We start from the raw sequence: 19,627 nt of genomic DNA on the forward strand, positions 1-19,627 counted from the left end.
AAAGGCCGAGTTCACTAAACCTATCCTCATAAGACAAGCTCCACGATCCAGGCAACATCCTTGTAAATCTCCTCTGTCCCCTTTCAATGGCTTCCGCATCTTTCCTAGTGTGAGGCGACCAAAATTGAGCACAGTACTCCAAGTGGGGTCTGACCAAGGTCCTACATAGCTGCAACATTACCTCTCGGCTCCCAAATTCAATTCCATGATTGATGATGCATCACAGAGGGAAGGTCATTTTTCTTTACTTTAACTTATCGGGGAAAAGAAGCTAGACTGCGCGGGTGTGTGACGTAGCGTGCCAAGGTTTAAAAGGAGGAGAAAAACTTTCAACGGTCTTTTCAATTGAAGCAAGGTGCTGAGGGTGGAAGACTGAAGCATTGTGGAGGGAACGTCATTTTTCTTTTCTTTAACTGATCGGGGAAAAGAGGCTCTACTGCGCAGGCGTGTGACGTAGCGAGCCAAGGTTTAAAAGAAAGACCGCCATATACAGCGGCCATTATCGTAGCGACCATTTTTAGTGTGGACTGAGTCGGAGTGGGTCGGCTTTAGCTCAATCAGGCTTTGGTGAAAAACAGGCAGAGGTGGGTGTAGGTTCCGGTAAGTTTCTGTTTTTCTTCTTTTTGTTGTTCAGACTAGAGAATATGTCAGGCAGGATGTTGGAATGCTCCTCTTGCAGGATGTGGAATGTCAGGGAGACCGGACAATGATACCTGCAAGAAGTGCATCCAGCTGCAGCTCCTAACAGATCGCGTTAGGGAACTGGAGCAGGAGCTGGATGACCTCCAGATCATTCAGAGACTGAGCAGTTTATAGATAGTAGCTTCCAGGAGGTAATTACACCTAAGGAACAGGGCACAGGTAATTGGGTTACCATCAGGCGAGGGAAGGGGAAAGGGCAGGTAGTGCAGGGTTCCCCTGCGGCCATTCCCCTCCAGAACAGGTATACCGATTTGGATACTGTTGGAGGGGGATGGCTTATCTGGGACAAGCTGTGGGAGCCGGATCACTGGCACTGAGTCTGGTTCTGCAGTGCAGAAGGGAGGGAAGAAGAAGGGGAGAGCAGTAGTGAAAGGGGACTCCATAGTCAGGGGTACAGACAGGAGATTCTGTGGTTGTGACAGAGACTCCCGGATGGTTTGTTGCCTTCCGGGTGCCAGGGTCAGGGATATCTCTGATCGTGTACACAGCATTCTGAAATAGGAGGGTGATCAGCCAGATGCCGTGATACACATCGGTACCGATGACATATGTAGAAACAGTCAAGAGGTCCTGAAGAGTGAGTATAGAGAGCTTGGTAGGAAGTTGAAAAACAGGACCTCGAGGGTAGTAATCTCCGGATTGCTGCCTGTGCCACGTGCCAGTGAGGGTAAGAATAGGATGCTCTGGCAGAGGAACACGTGGCTGAGAAACTGGTGTAGGGGGACAGGGTTTCAGATTCCTAGATCATTGGGACCTCTTCTGGGCAGGTGGGACCTGTACAAGAGGGACGGGTTACATCTGAACTACAATGGAACCAATATACTGGCAGGAAGGTTTGCTAGTGTTATTGGGGAGGGTTTAAACTGGATTTGCAGGGGGATGGGAACCAGAGTGCCAGAGTAGATAGTGGAACGGGGGTAAAAATAAATGATGTTAGTAGTTCATGCAAAGTCACAAATAGTAAGGTTGTGTGTGGTGGTAACAATCTTCTGAGGTGTGTATATTTCAATGCAAGGAGTATTGTGGGAAAGGCAGAAGAGCTGAGGGCCTGGATTGACACATGGAATTATAACATCACAGCCAATACTGAAACTTGGCTACAGGAAGGGCAGGACTGGCAACTTAATGTTCCAGGGTTCCGATGTTTCAGATGTGATAGAGGCAGAGGGATGAAGGGTGGGGGGCTGGCTTTGCTGGTCAGGGAAAATATTACAGCAGTGCTTTGGCAGGACAGATTAGAGGGCTTGTCTACTGAGACTATATGGGTGGAGCTGAGAAACAGGAAAGGTATGACCACATTAATGGGGTTGTATTATAGACCATGTGTTAGCGCGTGGCCTAGTGGGCAAGGCATCAGACTAGTAACCTGAAGGTCACTGGTTTGAGCCTCAGCTGAGGCAGCGTGTTTGTGTCCTTGAGCAAGGCACTTAACAACACATTGCTCTGCGATGTCACCAGTGCCAAGCTGCATGGGTCCTAGTGCCCTTCCCTTGGACAACATCGGTGGTGTGGAGATGGGAATGCCTGCAGCTTGGGCAACTGCCGGTCTCCCATACAACCCTGCCCAGGCCTGCGCCCTGGAAACTCCAGGCACAGATCCATGGTCTCTCGAGACCAACGGATGCCACCAATTATAGACCACCCAATAGTCAGCGAGAATTGGAGGAGCAAATCTGCAGAGAGATAACAGACAACTGCTGGAGACAGAAAGTTGTGATTGTACGGGATTTTAATTTTCCACACATTGATTGGGACTCCCATACTGTTAAAGGTCTAGATGGGTTAAAGCTTGTGAAATGTGTTCAGGGAAGTTTTCTAAACCAATATATAGATGTACCAACTGGGAAGGATGAAATATTAGATCTCCTATTAGGAAATGAGTTAGGGCAGGTGTGTGCAGGGGAACACTTTGGTTCCAGTGATCATAATGCCATTAGTTTCAACTTGATTATGGATAAAGATAGATCTGGTCCTCGGGTTGAGGTACTATACTGAAAAAAGGCCAATTTTGAAGAAATGAGAAATGATCTAAAAAGCATGGATTGGGACAGGTTGTTCTCTGGCAAGGATGTGATTGGTAAGTGGGAGGCCTTCAAATGAGAAATTTTGAGAATGCAGAGTTTGTATGTTCCTGTCAGGGTTAAAGGCAAAATGAATAAGAATAAGGAACCTTGGTTCTCGGAGGATATTGGAACTCTGATAAGAAGAGAGAGATATATAACATGTATAGGCAGCAGGGAAGAAATAAGATGCTTGAGGAGTATAAAAAGAGTAAGAAAATACATAAGAAAGAAATCAGGAGGGCTAAAAGAAGACATGAGGTTGCTTTGGCAGTCAGGGTGAAGGATAATCCTAAGAGCTTCTACAGGTATGTTAAGAGCAAAAGGATAGTAAGGGATAAAATTGGTCCTCTTGAAGATCAGAGTGGTTGGCTATGTATGGAACCAAAAGAAATGGGAGAGATATTAAATGGTTTTTTTGCATCTGTATTTACTAAGGAAACTGGAATGGAGTCTATGGAAACAAAGCAAACAAGTAGGGAGGTCATGGAACTTATACAGATTGAAGAGGAGGAGGTGCTTGCTGTCTTGAGGCAAATCAGAGTAGATAAATCCCCAGGACCTGACAGGGTATTCCCTTGGACCTTGAAGGAGACTAGTGTTGAAATTGCAGGGGCCCTGGGAGAAATATTTAAAATGTCAATATTCACATTCTGGTGCTGGAGGATTGGAGGATAGCTCATGTAGTTCTGTTGTTTAAAAAAGGCTCAAAAAGTAAGCCGGGAAATTATAGGCTGGTAAGTTTGACATTGGTAGTAGATAAATTATTGGAAGGAATACTACGAGATAGATCTACAAGTATTTGGATAGACAGGAACTTATTAGAAAAAGTCAGCATAGCTTTGTGCGAGGTAGGTCATGTTTAACCAATTTATTAGAGTTTTTCGAGGAAGTTACTAGGAAAGTGGATGAAGGGAAGGCAGTAGATGTTATATACATGGACTTCAGTAAGGCTTTGACAAGGTCCCGCATGGGAGGTTAGTTAGGAAGGTAGGTTGCTAGGTATACATGGAGAGGTAGTAAATTGGATTAGACATTGGCTCAATGGAAGAAGCCAGAGAGTGGTAGTGGAGGATTGCTACTCTGACTGGAGGCCTGTAACTAGTGGTGTGCCACAGGGATCAGTGCTGGGTTCATTGTTATTTGTCATCTATATCAATAATCTGGATGATAATGTGGCAAATTGGATCAGTAAATTTGCTGGTGATATAAAGATTGGAGGTGTAGTGGACAGTGAGGAAGGTTTTCAAAGCTTGCAGAGAGATTTTGACCAGTTGGAGGAAAAGGCTGAAAAATGGCAGATGGAGCTTAATGCGGACAAATATGAGGTATTGCACTTCGGAAGGACAAAGCAAGGTAGAACATACAAGGTAAATGGTAGGACACTGAGGAGTGCAGTAGAAAAGAGGGATCTGGGAGTACAGATAAATAATTCGTTGCGTCACAAGTAGATAGGGTTGTAAAGGGAGCTTTTGGTACATTGGCCTTTATAAATCAAAGTATTGAGTATAAGAGTTGTAATGTAATGGTGAGTTTGTATAAGACATTGGTGAAACTGAATTTGGAGTATTGTGTGCAGTTTTGGTCACCTCATTACAGGAAGGATATTAATAAGGTTGAAAGAGTACAAAGAAGGTTTACAAGGATGTTGCCGGGACTTGAAAAACTGAGTTACAGAGAAAGATTGAATAGGTTAGGACTTTATTCCCTGGAGCATAGGAGAATGAGGGGTGATTTGATAGAGGTGTATAAAATTATGATGGGTATAGATAGAGTGAATGCAAGTAGGCTTTCTCCACTGAGGCCAGGGGAGAGAAAAAACAGAGGTCATGGGTTAATGATGAAGGGGGAAAAGTTTAAAGGGAATATTAGGGGGGGCTTCTTCATGCAGAGAGTGGTGGGAGTGTGGAATGAGCTGCCAGATGAAGTTGTGAATGTGGGCTCACTTTTGACATTTCAGAAAAACTTAGACAGGTATATGGATGAGAGGGGTTTGGAGGGATATGGCCCAGGTGCAGGTCAGTGGGACCAGGCAGAAAAATGGTTCGGCACAGCCAAGAAGGGCCAAAAGGCCTGTTTCTGTGCTGTAATGTTCTATGGTATGGTTCTGTGAAGGCCAATAAACCATGCATCTTCTTAACCACTGAGTCAACCTGCACCGCGGCTGAGTGTCCTATGGACTCGGACCCCAAGATCCCTCTGATCCTCCACACTGCCAACAGTCTTACCATTAATACTATATTCTGCCATCATATTTGACCTACCAAAATGAACCACATCACACTTATCTGTGTTTAACTCCATCTCCATCTGCCATTTCTCAACCCAGTTTGGCATTCTATCAATGTCCCGTTGTAACCTCTGACAGACTTCCACACTTTCCACAACACCTCCAACCTTTGTGTCATCAGCAAACTTACTAACCCATCCCTCCACTTTCTCATCAAGGTCATTTATAAAAATCACGAAGAGTAAAGGTCCCAGAACAGATCCCTGAGCCACTCCACTGGTGACCAACCTCCATGCAGAATATGACCCGTCTACAGCCACTCTTTGCCTTCTGTGGACAAGCCAGTTCTGGATCCACAAAGCAATGTCTCCTTGGATCCCATGCCTCCTTACTTTCTCAATAAGCCTTGCATGGAATACTTTGTCAAATGTCTTGCTGAAATCCATATACACTACATCTACTGCTCTTCCTTCATCAATATGTTTAGTCACATCCTCAAAAATTCAATCAGGCTCGTAAGGCACAACCTGTCCTTGACAAAGCCATGTTGACTATTCCTAATCATATTATGCCTCTCCAAATGTTCATAAATCCTGCCTCTCAGGATCTTCTCCATCAGCTTACCAACCACTGAGGTAAGACTCACTGATCTATAATTTCCTGGTCTATCTCTACTCCCTTTCTTGAATAAAGGAACAACATTCGCAACACTACAATCCTCTAGATTCTCTCCCATCACTATTGATGATGCAAAGATCATCACCAGAGGCTCAGTAATCTCCTCCCTCACCTGCCACAGTAGCCCGGGGTACATCTCATCTGGTCCCGGCGACTTATCCAACTTGAAGCTTTCCAAGAGCTCCAGCACATCCTCTTTCTTAATATCTACATGCTCAAGCTTTTCAATCTGCTGCAAGTTGTCACTATTATCACCAAGAGCCTTTTCCATCATGAATACTGAAGTAAAGTACAGTCGGCCCTTCTTATCTGTGGGGTATTGGTTCCGAGACCCACTGCGGATACCAAAAAACACGGATGCTCAAGTCCCTTATTTAACCTGTCTCAATGAGTGGTCTTTAGGACCCAGTGGAACCCCGGACCTTATTGAACATGTGTCAGTGCGGTGGACATTAAGACCTGGCGGTGCAGCTCTGAATACACAGTGTTTCTGTTCACGAAAATAATCACAATCACGATTGAAAATAAGGTGGAAGTAATAAAGTGATTGGAAAGAGATGAAATGCCATCGGTCATTGGAAAAGCATTAGGCTACAGTTGGTCAACGATAGGAACAATTTTAATGGAGCATGTGAAAGGCCCTGCCCCGATGAAAGCTACAATTATTATTAAGCCACGCAGTGGTCTAATTATAGAAATACATATGCATAGAAAGGTAAAATATGTAGTATATACTAAGAAAAACATTTGACTAACTGACGCTAAATAATACCGGATGTACCTGTTCTGACTTCAAATCCTACTTAAAGACGGACTCAGGAACGGAACTGGTTCATAACGTGGGGACTGCCTGTACTTTTAAGTTATTTCTAGATTACTTATAATACCTAATACAATGTAAATGCTATGTAAATAGTTGTTATACTGTATTGTTTAGGGAAAAATGACAAGAAAAAATTGTCTGTACACGCTCAAACAATGAGTGCTGGAGAGAGAACTTCCGGGTTTTCCCGATCCACGGTTTGTTGAATCCGCACATTCGGAATCCACAGATAAGGAAGGCTGACTGTATTTATTAAGTACTTCTGCTATTTCCTCCACTTCCACACACACTTTCCCACCATCATTTTTGATAGGTCCTATTCTTTCACATCTTATCCTCCTGCTCTTCACATACTTGTAGAATGCCTTGGAGTTTTCCTTAATCCTGCCCACCAAAGCCTTCTCATGGCCCCATTTGACTCTCCTAATTTCCTTCTTACGTTCCTTCCTGTTAGCCTTATAATCTTCTAGATCTCTAACATTACCTAGCTCTCTGAACATTTTGTAAGCTTTTCTTTTCTTCTTGACCAGATTTATTACAGCCTTTGTGCACCACGGTTCCTGCACCTTACCATAACTTCCCTGTCTCATTGAAATGTACCTACTCAGAACTCCACAAATATATTCCCTCAACATTTGCAACATTTCTTCCATACTTTTCCCTGAGAACATCTGTTCTCAATTTATGCTTCCGATTTCCTGCCTGATAGCCTTTTAATTCCCCTTACTCCAATTAAAGGAGTTTCTAACTTGTCTGTTCCCATGTCTCTCCAATGCTATAGTAAAGGAGATAGAATTATGATCACTATCTCCAAAATGCTCTCCCACTGAGAGATCTGACACCTGACCAGGTTTATTTGCCAATACCAAATCAAGTACAGCCTCTCCTCTTGTAGGCTTATCTACATATTGTGTCAAGAAACCTTCCTGAATACACCTAACAAATGCCACCCCAACTAAACCCCTTGCTCTAGGGAGATGCCAATATATATTTGGGAAATTAAAATCTCCAATCATGACAACTTTGTTATTATTACACCTTTCCAGGATCTGTTTCCCTATCTGCTCCTCGATATCCCTGTTACTACTGGGCAGCCTAAAAGAAACATCCAGTAAATTTATTGACCCCTTCCTGTTCCTAATCTCCACCCACAGAGACTCCATAGACAATCCCTCCATGGCGTCCACCTTTTCTGTAGCCGTGACACTATCTTTGATCAACAGTGCCATGCCCCCACCTCTTTTGCCTCCCTCCCTGTCCTTTCTGAAACATCTAAAACCCGGGACTTGAAATAACCATTCCTGTCCCTGAGCCATCCAAGTCTCTGTAATGGCCACCACATCATATCCCCAAGTACTGATCCATGCTCTATGCTCATCCACTTTGTTCACAACACTCTTTGCGTTCAATGGACACCTTCAGTCTGAGCGTATCCACTACCTATGGTTCCCCTCCCCCTGAAAATCTAGTTTAAACCCCGCTGGAGCAGCACTTAGCTAACCTACCTGCAAGGATATTGGTCCCCTTCCAGTTCAGGTGAAACTGTCCTATCAGAACAGGTCCTACCTTCCCTGGAACAAAGCCCAATTGTCCAGAAACATGAAGCCCTCCCCCTGCACCATCTCCTTAGCCATGTATTAAGCTGTATTATCTCCCTATTTCTAGCCTCACTAGCACGTGGCACAGGGAGCAATCCTGATATTGCAACCCTGGAGGTCCTGTCCTTCAACTTTGCACCTAACTCCCTAAACACTTTTTGAAGGACCTCCTCCTTCTTCCTATCTATGTCTTTGGACCACGACATCTGGCTGCTCACCCTCCCTCCTGAGAATACTGAGAACTCGATCTGAGATATCACGGACCCTGGCACCAGGGAGGCAACAGACCATCCAAGATTCTCGATCTCTCCCACAGAACCTCTTATCTGTCCCCCTAACTATCAAATCCCTGATCACTACTGCTCTCCTCTTTTCCCTCCTTCCTTTCTGAGCTGAGAGTCCAGTCTCGGTGCCAGAGATGCAACCACTACAACTTGTCCCTGGTAGGTCGTCCCCACCAACAGTATCCAAAATGGTATACTTATATACCACAGGGGTGCTCTGCTCATCCTGGCTATTCCCCTTCTCTCTCCTGACAGTCACCCAGCTACCTACCTCCTGACTCCTAGGGGTGAGTATCTCCCTGAAACTCCTGTCTATTTCTGCCTCAGCCTCCTGAATGATCCGAAGTTCATCCAGCTCCATCTCCAGTTCCCTAACTCTGTTTGTCAGGAGCTGCAGCTGGATGTACGTTTTACAGGTGTAGTCATCAGAGACAATTGTGCTGTCCCTGACTTCCCACATCCTGCATATGGAGCACTCGACTGCCTCCATTACCCACTCCTAAGTTAATTTAATTCCTTAAAAGAAGTTACCTGGCCTTACCTCACCTGGAGCAAGCTTATCCTCAGCCTCTGCTCACCGAAGCCTGTTGAGTCAAAGCCTCAAAGCTCCACCTCTACCCTAAGCCACTCATGCACTGGCCATTCCTCTTCTGTTACCCGTCCTTTTATTTGTCCCTGCCAATTATCTCATGAGCCCTTCACTCCTCCTCTTCCTGCTACAACAGTTTCTCGATCACATTGTCCGAGTACCCACTGCGCGTGCCTTTTTAAAGCACACTCACCTCAGCGACTTCCCAGCCCTCAGTGCTCTCACAAGCCCTTCGCTCTTCCTCTCCCAGCTGCAATGGTTTCTCAATCGCACTGTTTATGTTTTGTTTATGTTAAGATTGTTATCAGCCCTTTAGTTAAGATCACAACATGTATGTCATCATGGAGCAAGCACAAAATGAATACAAATTTCGTTGAGCAGCTAAATTTGACAATAATGTGGGGGCATTGCTTATTCTGATTTTTGAACATTGCTTCCGTCATGGTTTAGAAACTGTAGCTGCTCTTGCCATTGGTTGGGTACCTGGTGTCCACTTTCAAATATCCTGTGTTTATAGGGAGCATGTGTGGGATGTTTTTTTTCTCTCTCCCCTTTGTCTAAGACATGTTGCACATAACTATTGGGAAGGTACACTCTGTGCATGCTTCTAACTAAGTGTGCTTGTTGAATATTCGGCTTTGTTAAGTCAAATTTTTACTGTTTGTAAATTAATGATTAATATTCTTAATTGTAGTCAGCATTTTCTGTCTCATTCACCAAATCTGTGAAACTGCTTCATCATTACAATGCTCTAGTCCTTATTTGTGATAAAGTCAAAAGTTTTTGAGTGTCAAAATAAAAGACCATATAGAGTGTTTGAAGATACTCCTCATTATTCTTTTGGAGTTGGAGATCCTATTCATTATGCCTGTAGAAGGATGGAGTTCAGAGTGAATAAGAAAGCAGATCTTTAGCCATGGGGAGATGGAAATTGTGGACAATCCTAGTGAATATATTCCCCGTGGTCGACAACAGGGTGACCTCTCTGTAACTTCTCCAATCCGATAGTTTTTTTCATATCATTACTTTAATCTGAAATGTATCCAATATAATCCACCTAAAACTTGTGGGGTCATAGAAACCCTAAAGCAGGAAACATTAAGTGACAGCTTAGATACAAGTTCAATAGAGAGAGGAATAATGATTTGGGAAAGAATGAGAAAAGGGGACAGTAGAATCATAACAAAAGCTCAAAAAAGGGTTCCAAAAATATTCAAAATTAGTTACTGTGGAAGATTTATGTAATGCCCTGATTAAGATTTCTACTGCTATGCTGTGAGATATGTTTTAATTTACCAGTTTTCTGCAAAAGCCATGTGTTCTGCTAGTAAGAGTGTTTTGGCTCAGCTAAAGATAAGGATCCATGCTGACCGACTTAGGAATGTTGTGTCAGCCAATCAGCATTGTCTGTGTGAGTGTTATAATTCAGATTTCCGGAGGGCAGTAGTCTAGTTTGGGGTGTTTTTTGGCAGGAGATGTGAGGTGGGGTACAAGGGAAGAAAGCTGCTCAGATGAGTGTCCCTGTTGTAAGAAGTGCTTTGTGTAGATGAATGGTTCCAAGCAGTAAGGATCAATACTCCTGAGAGAGTCAGTTTTCAAGATAGTCCTTGAGGACAGTTCATGCTTTCACGCAGAACACGGGTTCCCCATGTGAGTAAAGTAATATCCCTGACTACTCTGGAAATTAGCTCCATCGTCATGTACTCATTGGACTGTTTTAACTGTAATAGGACCTCCTATCTTCTTTTCTTCCTTTCCCATTAAGTGTTTGATAAAATTGAAAACTTCTTACACCCACTCCCACATCAAACTGGACTCGACTTTCTCCGTTGCTTTAGAGAGGCTAAATGCAACCTGGTAGAATAAGATGTGATAGCCTGTTTGGGCAGCTTAAAACCCAATGAACCCCAGATTTTCCATTTTCAGGTAACTCGCAATCCCAATGTTCTCCTGTGCACTTAGTTTTCCTTCCTCTTGAATTTTGCTAATATAGGTTATGTGGGACGGATGGGTGTTATAAAAAGGATTGACTAGTGATTTCTAGCACTTAATCAGGCCTACTTGTGCTTCCAATGATGGCCTCGTGTTGAATGCTCCTTTTCCTCTTTAAGCAGTCATGACCCAGAAATACCCAAATGACAATGCAGATTGTGTGCATTTCTTCATGGAGGAACGTGCTTGAGTTTCTTTCTCTGTCCATACGGTAATCTTTTCTCAAGATTACCGTAGAGTGCCTGTCTCAGGAAAATGAATGGTATGGCCTGTCTAATGTAGGTGACACAGTGACCTCAATACCAGGCATTTTGACCGGGGAAAGGATTCGGAGGATTTTATGAAGGTACGCTTGCGGTATATTTGCAATGCTATGAGATGCTTGTGTTGGCAGTCCATGCTTCAAAGGTACACTGAAGGTCAAGGATAGCTGCTGCCTTAGGCTTTGTGCCAGTTTTGGTTTGCAACATTTGTTTTCTTGGACAGTTAAAGTTAATTTCATCATATCAAGTTCAAGTTCAAATTTAATTTGCATTCAACCATGCACACATATACAGCTAAATGAAACAGTGTTTGTCCTGGGTCAAGGTGCAAAACACAGTACATGCAGTTACACAGAACACATACAGCTGTGACAGCAAATACAGTCACAAAATAATATGATTTCAAGTCACTGAGTGGCATGGCCTGAAGATTGATGGCCACAGACAAGGACAATCAGCTTTCTTTGCACTGTGTCAGCTGCAAACAAAGGCAATGCAGCTTGTCTTCCAGGCAGTGAACACTAGAGTGCAGCCCTGATCGGAGATCTGATCCGCAGAGACCAGCCCCCGAGCCAGCAAGGATTCCAGGAAGCCTGCCATGCCTCTGCTCTCTCCCTCACCACTTCCAGTTCCTCCTGCTGTAACAGGCATGCCTCCGAGGGTTTGGTCTGCGCAACAACTGAAATCACGCTGCTCCTCTGTCATTGGTCTCACCAATAAACTAGTGAACCAGACTTGTATATATAAGAAAAATGCTTAAGACACACAGTTGCACTGTTTGTTGGACTTGGAGAGGCTGCTGCACCCAAGCATGCTGCATTTCTATCTTTGTTGAAAAGTTACTATAAAAAATGGCAATGGTCTACACTTTCTAGGTCTTTTCATAGATAAGGTAATTGCCAGAGTGACTGTTGATTAGTGGAGCAGGTTAGTTAAAGACATTTGCTGATGTTTCACATGCTTCAATAAAAAAAGTTAACTATGTCCTGGAACTCTCCTCTGAATATGTTCATACACAGGTGTTGCTGTGTACTGCAGCTCAACCATCAAAGTTAGGAGAATTTAGTTCTGAAGTGGAGGATCTAACTTGGACAATTTCCTATTAGATTAATTCTATTTCTGTGAGGAGCTTGAGGGAAGTAAGTTACAGCATTGTGGCAAGAGATATTGAGAAAAATATTAAGGCAATGATCCTGTATTGTCCGTTTCTCGCTGAAAATGGTTCTATTACTGGCCCTTTGGTGTTAATCTCATGCCCTTCAGATGGAGCAAGCATAGAAAGGAGGTAATTGTAAGTCAACTAAGTCAAGTGTGATGAAGGATAGTACTCTATAGTCTCTCCAATTAATAGATTTTGGAATACCAGATCAGTCCTTGTTTAAACGGAAGGTTTTTGATTTTTATTTGTATTTACCGACACAATGAAATGTAATTATTCATCAAGTGATGTGCTTGTAATATTTTTGCAATGCATTCCAGAGGTTTCTTTCAGGAGTTCAATTGCCATTGCCCATATAGTATACCCCCATATTTTCTTGTATTCAGTACCATAGTTTACGTATTTGTTTGTAATATATATTGATTAACATATGTTTGGCATTGCCGTTGGTGATTGCCATTATTTTTGGAAATATTGAAAGCAATTTTAACCTTGCAACAGAAATTTGATAGAAGAATAAAACGGAAGCCTGATTTGATTCCAGCTGGGCAAATCCAGGTTATTTCTGCTTTGAACTGCTCCATCAGCTCTGTATTCATTGCAGGTTGTATGAAAAAGGCTATCAAAACCTGAATAAAGGAGACTACTTTTAAATTGCACACATTTCACATCAGTCTAATGTTTACCAATGGTCAACAGCACAGAAGCAGCTAAATCCAATTAAGTAAAATGATTGAATTATGACCATAAAGACTTTTTGTTTACAAAATTAAAATTAATCAAGAAGATTAACAAGACTGAAATGAAGAAAGCTTTTCAGATTGGTGCAGAATCTTTGAAGAGACTACTAATCCTTTTTTATTTTCTTTCACTGTTTGCTACAACTGAATGCAGTATCTTGCCATAGCAAAATGAATAACTAAAATTCTTGTAGAACATAATACAACAATTGAGTAGTGTGGAGAAACAAATTGTTTGATCTTCAAAGAAAGGGGATTATAGAGCGTAAAGCCAGTAAATGAAGAATTACTTACAAATCCAATGTTGCTGATTGCAGAGATTAAAAAGAATTATGCATCCTCATTGATATTTTATATGGATTTACTTAATCACTGTACTGGTAAAACAAATCACAAGCTTTTAACTAGAAGGAAGAAACTCTTCAAATTGTCGTTCTTAATAATCAGATTAAATTTCCTTGCTATTCTTGCAGTAGGACATTGACCAAACACATTATGGTCAAATTTAAATGCCAATAGCAGATCAAAAAGAATCTGTGATGGAGAAGGAATAATTTTTGGGCTGCTTTCTGAAGGTCTTCCAGTATTTTCTGAGAATCCTGGCTGTCTGGTACAGATGGATACAGAATTGGATTGCTGCTCGGGACACACATTATAAAAATAAAATTTGCCCAAACATTCGTATGAGACTCAGAAATACAGAATGCTTACTCCGCTATTTGCACCTTCAATTACAACAGGGGCTTTAGGAATATTGTTATTGGAGCAATTTCAGATAGGTGACCTGAGATCCGTCATTTGCAAAAGGTGCCAGACAAAATCATAGTTCAAAGTATATTTATTATTAAAGTATGTATATGGTGCCATATATTACCCTGAGATTCATTTTTTGTAGATATTCATAGTAGAAGAAATATAATAGAATCAGTGAAGAACTATACACACACACACACACACACACACACACACACACACACACACACACACACACACACACACACACACACACACACACACACAACCAATGTGCATGTACTGTGTCATGCAACACCATGGTCCTGAAAAATGTTTCGTTTTTACTATGTACTGTACCAGCAGTTATAGTTGAAATGACACTAAAAGTGACTTGGCTTGACTTGATTTGATAAGGAGACAAACTGCAAATACGGTAATAATAATAAGTAAATAAATGAGACTGAGAACATAAGCTGTAGAGTCCTTGAAAATGTGTCCACTGGTTCAGAAATCAGTTCAGTGTTGAGCTGAGTGAAGTATCCTTGCTCCTATGCCTCCTTCCCGTACAGACTCCATGACACTTTACTCCAACTTTTGGCAGATGGAATTAAAATCACCCTGTTACAGTCTGATATAGACAATGCCACGGCTGCTGCCACTAATTGTAGACCTTCTGTGTTTTTCAATAACGTGTAACAAATGTGTTCTACCCTTCACAGTAAGAAAGGTACTTAATAAACTGACATATTCATGCACAGTGAACTGCCCTTGAAATATGTTAATTAGGTGACAATGTCATTTCTACCTAAGAATCTGAAAATTGCCAGCTCTCACGGAATAGTCTATGATTGAAATCAATTTTTCCTTGACACTTTTTTTAAATAATCAGCTTATCTTTCCCACTCAGCGTACCTGTACTCAAAAATCCACTGAAACAGCTGTTAACGTTAGAGTGCTGCACTTGCAGGATGTCAATGTGTCAGAGATGGTGAGATTTCAGTGACTCAGCAGTCGAATGAATAATATTATAAAACAATCTTCTGCTTTGCAGTTGGTGTATTGATGGCACAATTTGAAGTGCTTGCACAACATGAATCTTGACTTCTTAAGAGATAAAAATGTTGATTTTTTACTTTTGGTGTTTCATTAACTGATGTGCAGTGTATTGTAAGTATGGCAGTCATCAGATATTCTGAATCAATGGTCCTAATGTGTATTGTGTTCAATGTCACATCCGACTGAGTGTAGAATTGGTCGAAGTTCCCACCAGAACAACAAGGCAACTGTGAGACAAGTTGGATACCTGCTGATCCCCCAATTGTTATGTGCAAAATACTTCGTATAAATAAATTTGCACTTCCAGATGACAAGGCCAAGTTCTTTCATTCAACTTTATTTCAAGTTAAGTAAATACTTCCAACTTTGTTGCTCCATCTTTACTTTTTTTGTATCATGCATGAGTTCTGCTTCTGTAAAGTTGAAAGTATTGGCACAAAATTAATTTAACGCATCCATGGGGTGTTATGAATGTGCCACAACTCTGAGGGGCCGAAGGTTACAAAGTAGCCCCCTCCTTTTTGAGAATTGCAAGATCGCTATTAATTCGGGTCTGGGACCCAGGAAATGAGAGAGAATCCTTAAGGTTTTGGAATGTGTCCTGGCCTCAGCAAGACAAAGCCACGGATAATGGCCATTGTCTCTTGGAGACGGAATTGTGTTTTGCGTACTGTACTATTCATTGAAGCCCCTCAGGGGATGACCAGAGTGGGCTGGTTGAGGGATTGCATCATCCCAACCTGATTGACGTCTGAGACCCAGTGAGTAAGGATAAAAGAAGGTCTGGGGAACAACCCCTTTAGATGCATCAAGTGAAACACTAGAAATCCCGTGACAGCGTTTAATAGCGACAGCCGGTGGGGGGGCTCGCCTGCGTCCTTTTCCCTTGCCTGGGAATTGGCGGGTTCACCATGGAAGAATGACTTAGCTAAAGGAGAGGCCACAAGTGACCGGCCACACCGACGGATCTCTCGAAGGATCGAAATCATAAAAAGGAAAAGCTGGCAAGTTTCTAAAAATCTCTGTCTTGACTCCAACCAAAGGCTGCAGCCTGAATGAACTGAGTGACTTTTATATTTCCATCGGACAATACATTATCCCCTAGACAACGATAGAGCTATTTCTTATTGATTATTATTATACCCGCACTTTTAGATTTAGTATTGACGACGTATGTTATCTGTATGTTTGCATTGATATTATTTTTGTGTATTTTTACTAATAAATACTGTTAAAAATAGTACCATCAGACTTCAACGGACCTCTCTATCTTTGCTGGTAAGTGACCCAGTTATGGGGTTCGTAACAAAGTGAGGATCTCGTCTCAGGATTTGATACCAAATTGGAGGGCCAGTGAATCGGGCTTAAGTCCAAACGTGGGTCTGGTTGAGTGGGTAGCCAGACGGGAAACCAGCAAAGATGGACGTGGATGAATTTATAGAAAACCCGACTCTGGAGGCACTAGAGGCGGCCACCAAATCGGACTTGATAAATATTGCGAAAGGACTAAATCTTGCAGAGGTGAGGTTGTCAATGAAAAAGTGGGAGGTGCGGAGGGCCATAACTCAGTAGTATATTGTGAAGGATGTATTTTCTGCTGAGGTATTGGAAAATATCCCTGCAAAGGCACCGGCTAGTGGGACTGCTCAGTTAGAGTTGGAGCAATTAAGGTTGGAACATGAAATTAAGTTAAAGCAGCTGGAAGCAGCTGAGAAGGAAAAAGAAAGGGCTGAGAAGCAATGGGAGCATGAGCTCCAGCTAAAGGAGTTAGAGGTGAAAAGGGAGCATGAAATTCAGCTAAAACAGCTGGAAGCAGCGGAAAAGGAGAAGGAAAGGTCCAAGAGAGGGAGGTGGAGAAACAGAGGCAGCATGACTTGGACATGGGGAAGTTAAGGCAAGAGCGAAGAGCTCAAGGGTCAGACTGAGAGGAGCGGATTAATGTTAGTCGGGAGTTTAGGTTAGTACCTCCGTTCGAGGAGACGGATCTTGATAGTTACTTCTTGCATTTTGAAAAGGTGGCAGTGAATCAGAAGTGGCCCAAAGAGCAATGGGTGGCGTTGTTACAAAGTGTGTTAAAAGGGATGGCACAACGGGCATATGCGGCATTGTCCATGGAGGAGGAGGAGTCTGAGAATTATGAGAAAGTAAAGGAGGCCATTCTTCAGACCTATGAATTAGTACCAGAGACCTATAGACAAAAGTTCAGAAATTTAAAGAAAGGGTGGAATCAGACGTATACAGAGTTTGCCTATGAGAAGGGAGTGGTCTTGGATCGTTGGTGTGCAGCAGAAATAGTGGAAGAAGATTTTTGGCATCTCAGGGAGTTAATTCTGATTGAGGAATTTAAATATTGTGTTTCGGATGATATCCGGATGTGTTTGAATGAGAAGCCAAATAAGTCCATCTCTGAATTTGCTAGGTTCGCAGATGAACATGCCCTAACCCACAAGACAAAGTTTTCCTCGAATAACAGTTACCAGAGAGACCGTGGGAACGGTAGAGAAAGCCCGCCAGATGAGGCAGAGATCCCGCTGGGAGCTAGTTGTAAGATTAAGGAGGAGAGGCAAGACGGCAGGAGAGGTCCTGGCTTGACCTGTTTTAATTGTGGAAAGGTAGGTCATATTGCATCTACGTGCCTTGCTCCGAGGAAGGAGACAGGAAAATGGAAAGCAGCAGTCCCTATAGGATGTGCTGTGGTGATCAGTAAATCGACGAGCGAGCCCCAGGTCGACAGAGTACAAGAAGGGTCTGAGAAATGTACTTCAAAAGGTACCGTGTCTGTGAGAGAGGGAGACACACCAGTTCCAGTGCGGATCTGGAGAGACATGGGAGCTGAACTGTCATTGATTAGCAGTAAGGTACTGGATTTTGGTCGCAAGACGGGAATGGTAGCTTTGAGAGGAATAGGAAAAGGGTCAGAAGTGGTGCCCTTACATAGGATCATTATAAATTGTGAGCTGGTATCTGGACCAGTTGAAATAGGGGTGCTATCAGAATTCCCGAGAACTGACGTGGACGTCCTTCTTGGTAACGATTTAGCTGGTGGTAAGGTTTGGTCAGCAATGATGCTGACGAGTGTTGAGGTCCCACCCCTAGGTTCCAAGATCTATCCCACATGCACGATCACTCGCAGCATGTCGAGAAAGGCAGCTGAGAATGAGACCAGTTTAAATCAGGCCAGTATCGATTTGGCAGAGATGTTTTTACCGACCCTGTACCAAGAGGGTTTAGAGGGTGGTGAAACAGAGAATAGGAAAGTGAAAAAGAGTAAGGGAGAGGAGGTAGACCTGCCCTTAGCCAGGAGGAAATTTATAGAAGCACGAAATAAAGATGAGAAACAGATAAAGCTGTTAAAAGGTCCAGGGTTGGACATGGATGCTCTGTCTGATTTGGCAGAACTGTTTGAAGAAGTTGAAAATTCTGAAGGTGTTCCTGATAATGAAATGAGGGCAGTCCTAGATAAAAAGGATGCCATTACCTTGAAGAAGTCTGCCGGGTTGGCAGATGAGGTTGAGTTCACTCCGGAAGGGAGTTGCCCAGAGAGTAACTGGGAGGATCAGGGGAATTTAGAATTTGAAAAGGGTACGGATATTGAAAGCCTGGAAGAGGCAAGTGTCCCGTTTGAGTGTGTTCAAGATGTGGATGCACGTGGTACTGAACCTAGTAATGGAGCTCAGAAAAAGTCTGAGGTATTTGATTCAGTTGAAAAGGAATGCAGTCCTTGTGGGTCAGATGGACTTGATTCAGTGGAAAAAGGGTTAACCTTGGTAATAGTGGGAAGTGAGAATTCGCAGTTGTTTGTGTTTGAAGGTGTGTTAAAAGTTAGTGAGGAGATAAGAGGTGGTGAGGTGAATATTATTATTGAAGGAAAAGGGAAAAATGTAGTTCCTAAATTGAATGAAGAAAATTTAAAGTCTGGATTGATGTCAGAAGCAGGAACCAGGTTACAGAGACAATGGCTTGGTAACACATTGCCTGCGAATCAATTACAGGTTGAATTGGAATGTAAAGGTGCCCCACATGCTATTGTTATTCAAGTGTGAGCTGTGAAAAGGAAGAATTTGAAATGCTGTTTGAACAAAGAGTTTAAACTGAAAACTAATAGCCTGAAGGGTCCTGAAGAGAAAACTAGCAACTTGCTTAAAATTAAAGAAGTGTGTGGAAATTCAGAAAAAGGTCTAAGTTTGGAACACGTTGTTGATAAAATAACTCCTATGAAAGGAGCAGGCGACAGCCTAGTCCACACTGGTGCACAAGCTCACCACGTGAGAGTTTACTGGAAAAGGGGCGAGGGTTGACGGGATGCCATTTTTAATAGCAGGATCCGGTTTTAAGGGATTTTGACAAAGCATGTGAATAATAATGACAACTCCCATGGAAGATTGACTGTTAAGTTTGAAAGTAACATAAAGATTAGTATTTGCATGAACTTTTTGTAGTATACACGTAAGCTAAGATCACAACTCTTTAGTTTTTGTTTGCTGAAGAAAAGGAATAAAATAGGTGGTTAGCAAATTGAAGTCTGATGCTACAAGACTTTAGTAAGGTACAAGATGTTAAGATATTAAGGGAAGTGACAATGTAATCGCTAACTGTTTAAATGCTGAATGGAATATATGACTGTATTACTCGGTAGTGAAAAAAACTCTTTTGTATTGTGTTAGATTATGAAATCCTGTAAGACTCTGTATTAATTCATTTTTACCGATGGTAAAAAG

The sequence above is a fragment of the Hypanus sabinus genome, chromosome 2 (genome assembly GCF_030144855.1).
Source record: "Hypanus sabinus isolate sHypSab1 chromosome 2, sHypSab1.hap1, whole genome shotgun sequence".
NCBI classification, from domain to species: domain Eukaryota; kingdom Metazoa; phylum Chordata; class Chondrichthyes; order Myliobatiformes; family Dasyatidae; genus Hypanus; species Hypanus sabinus.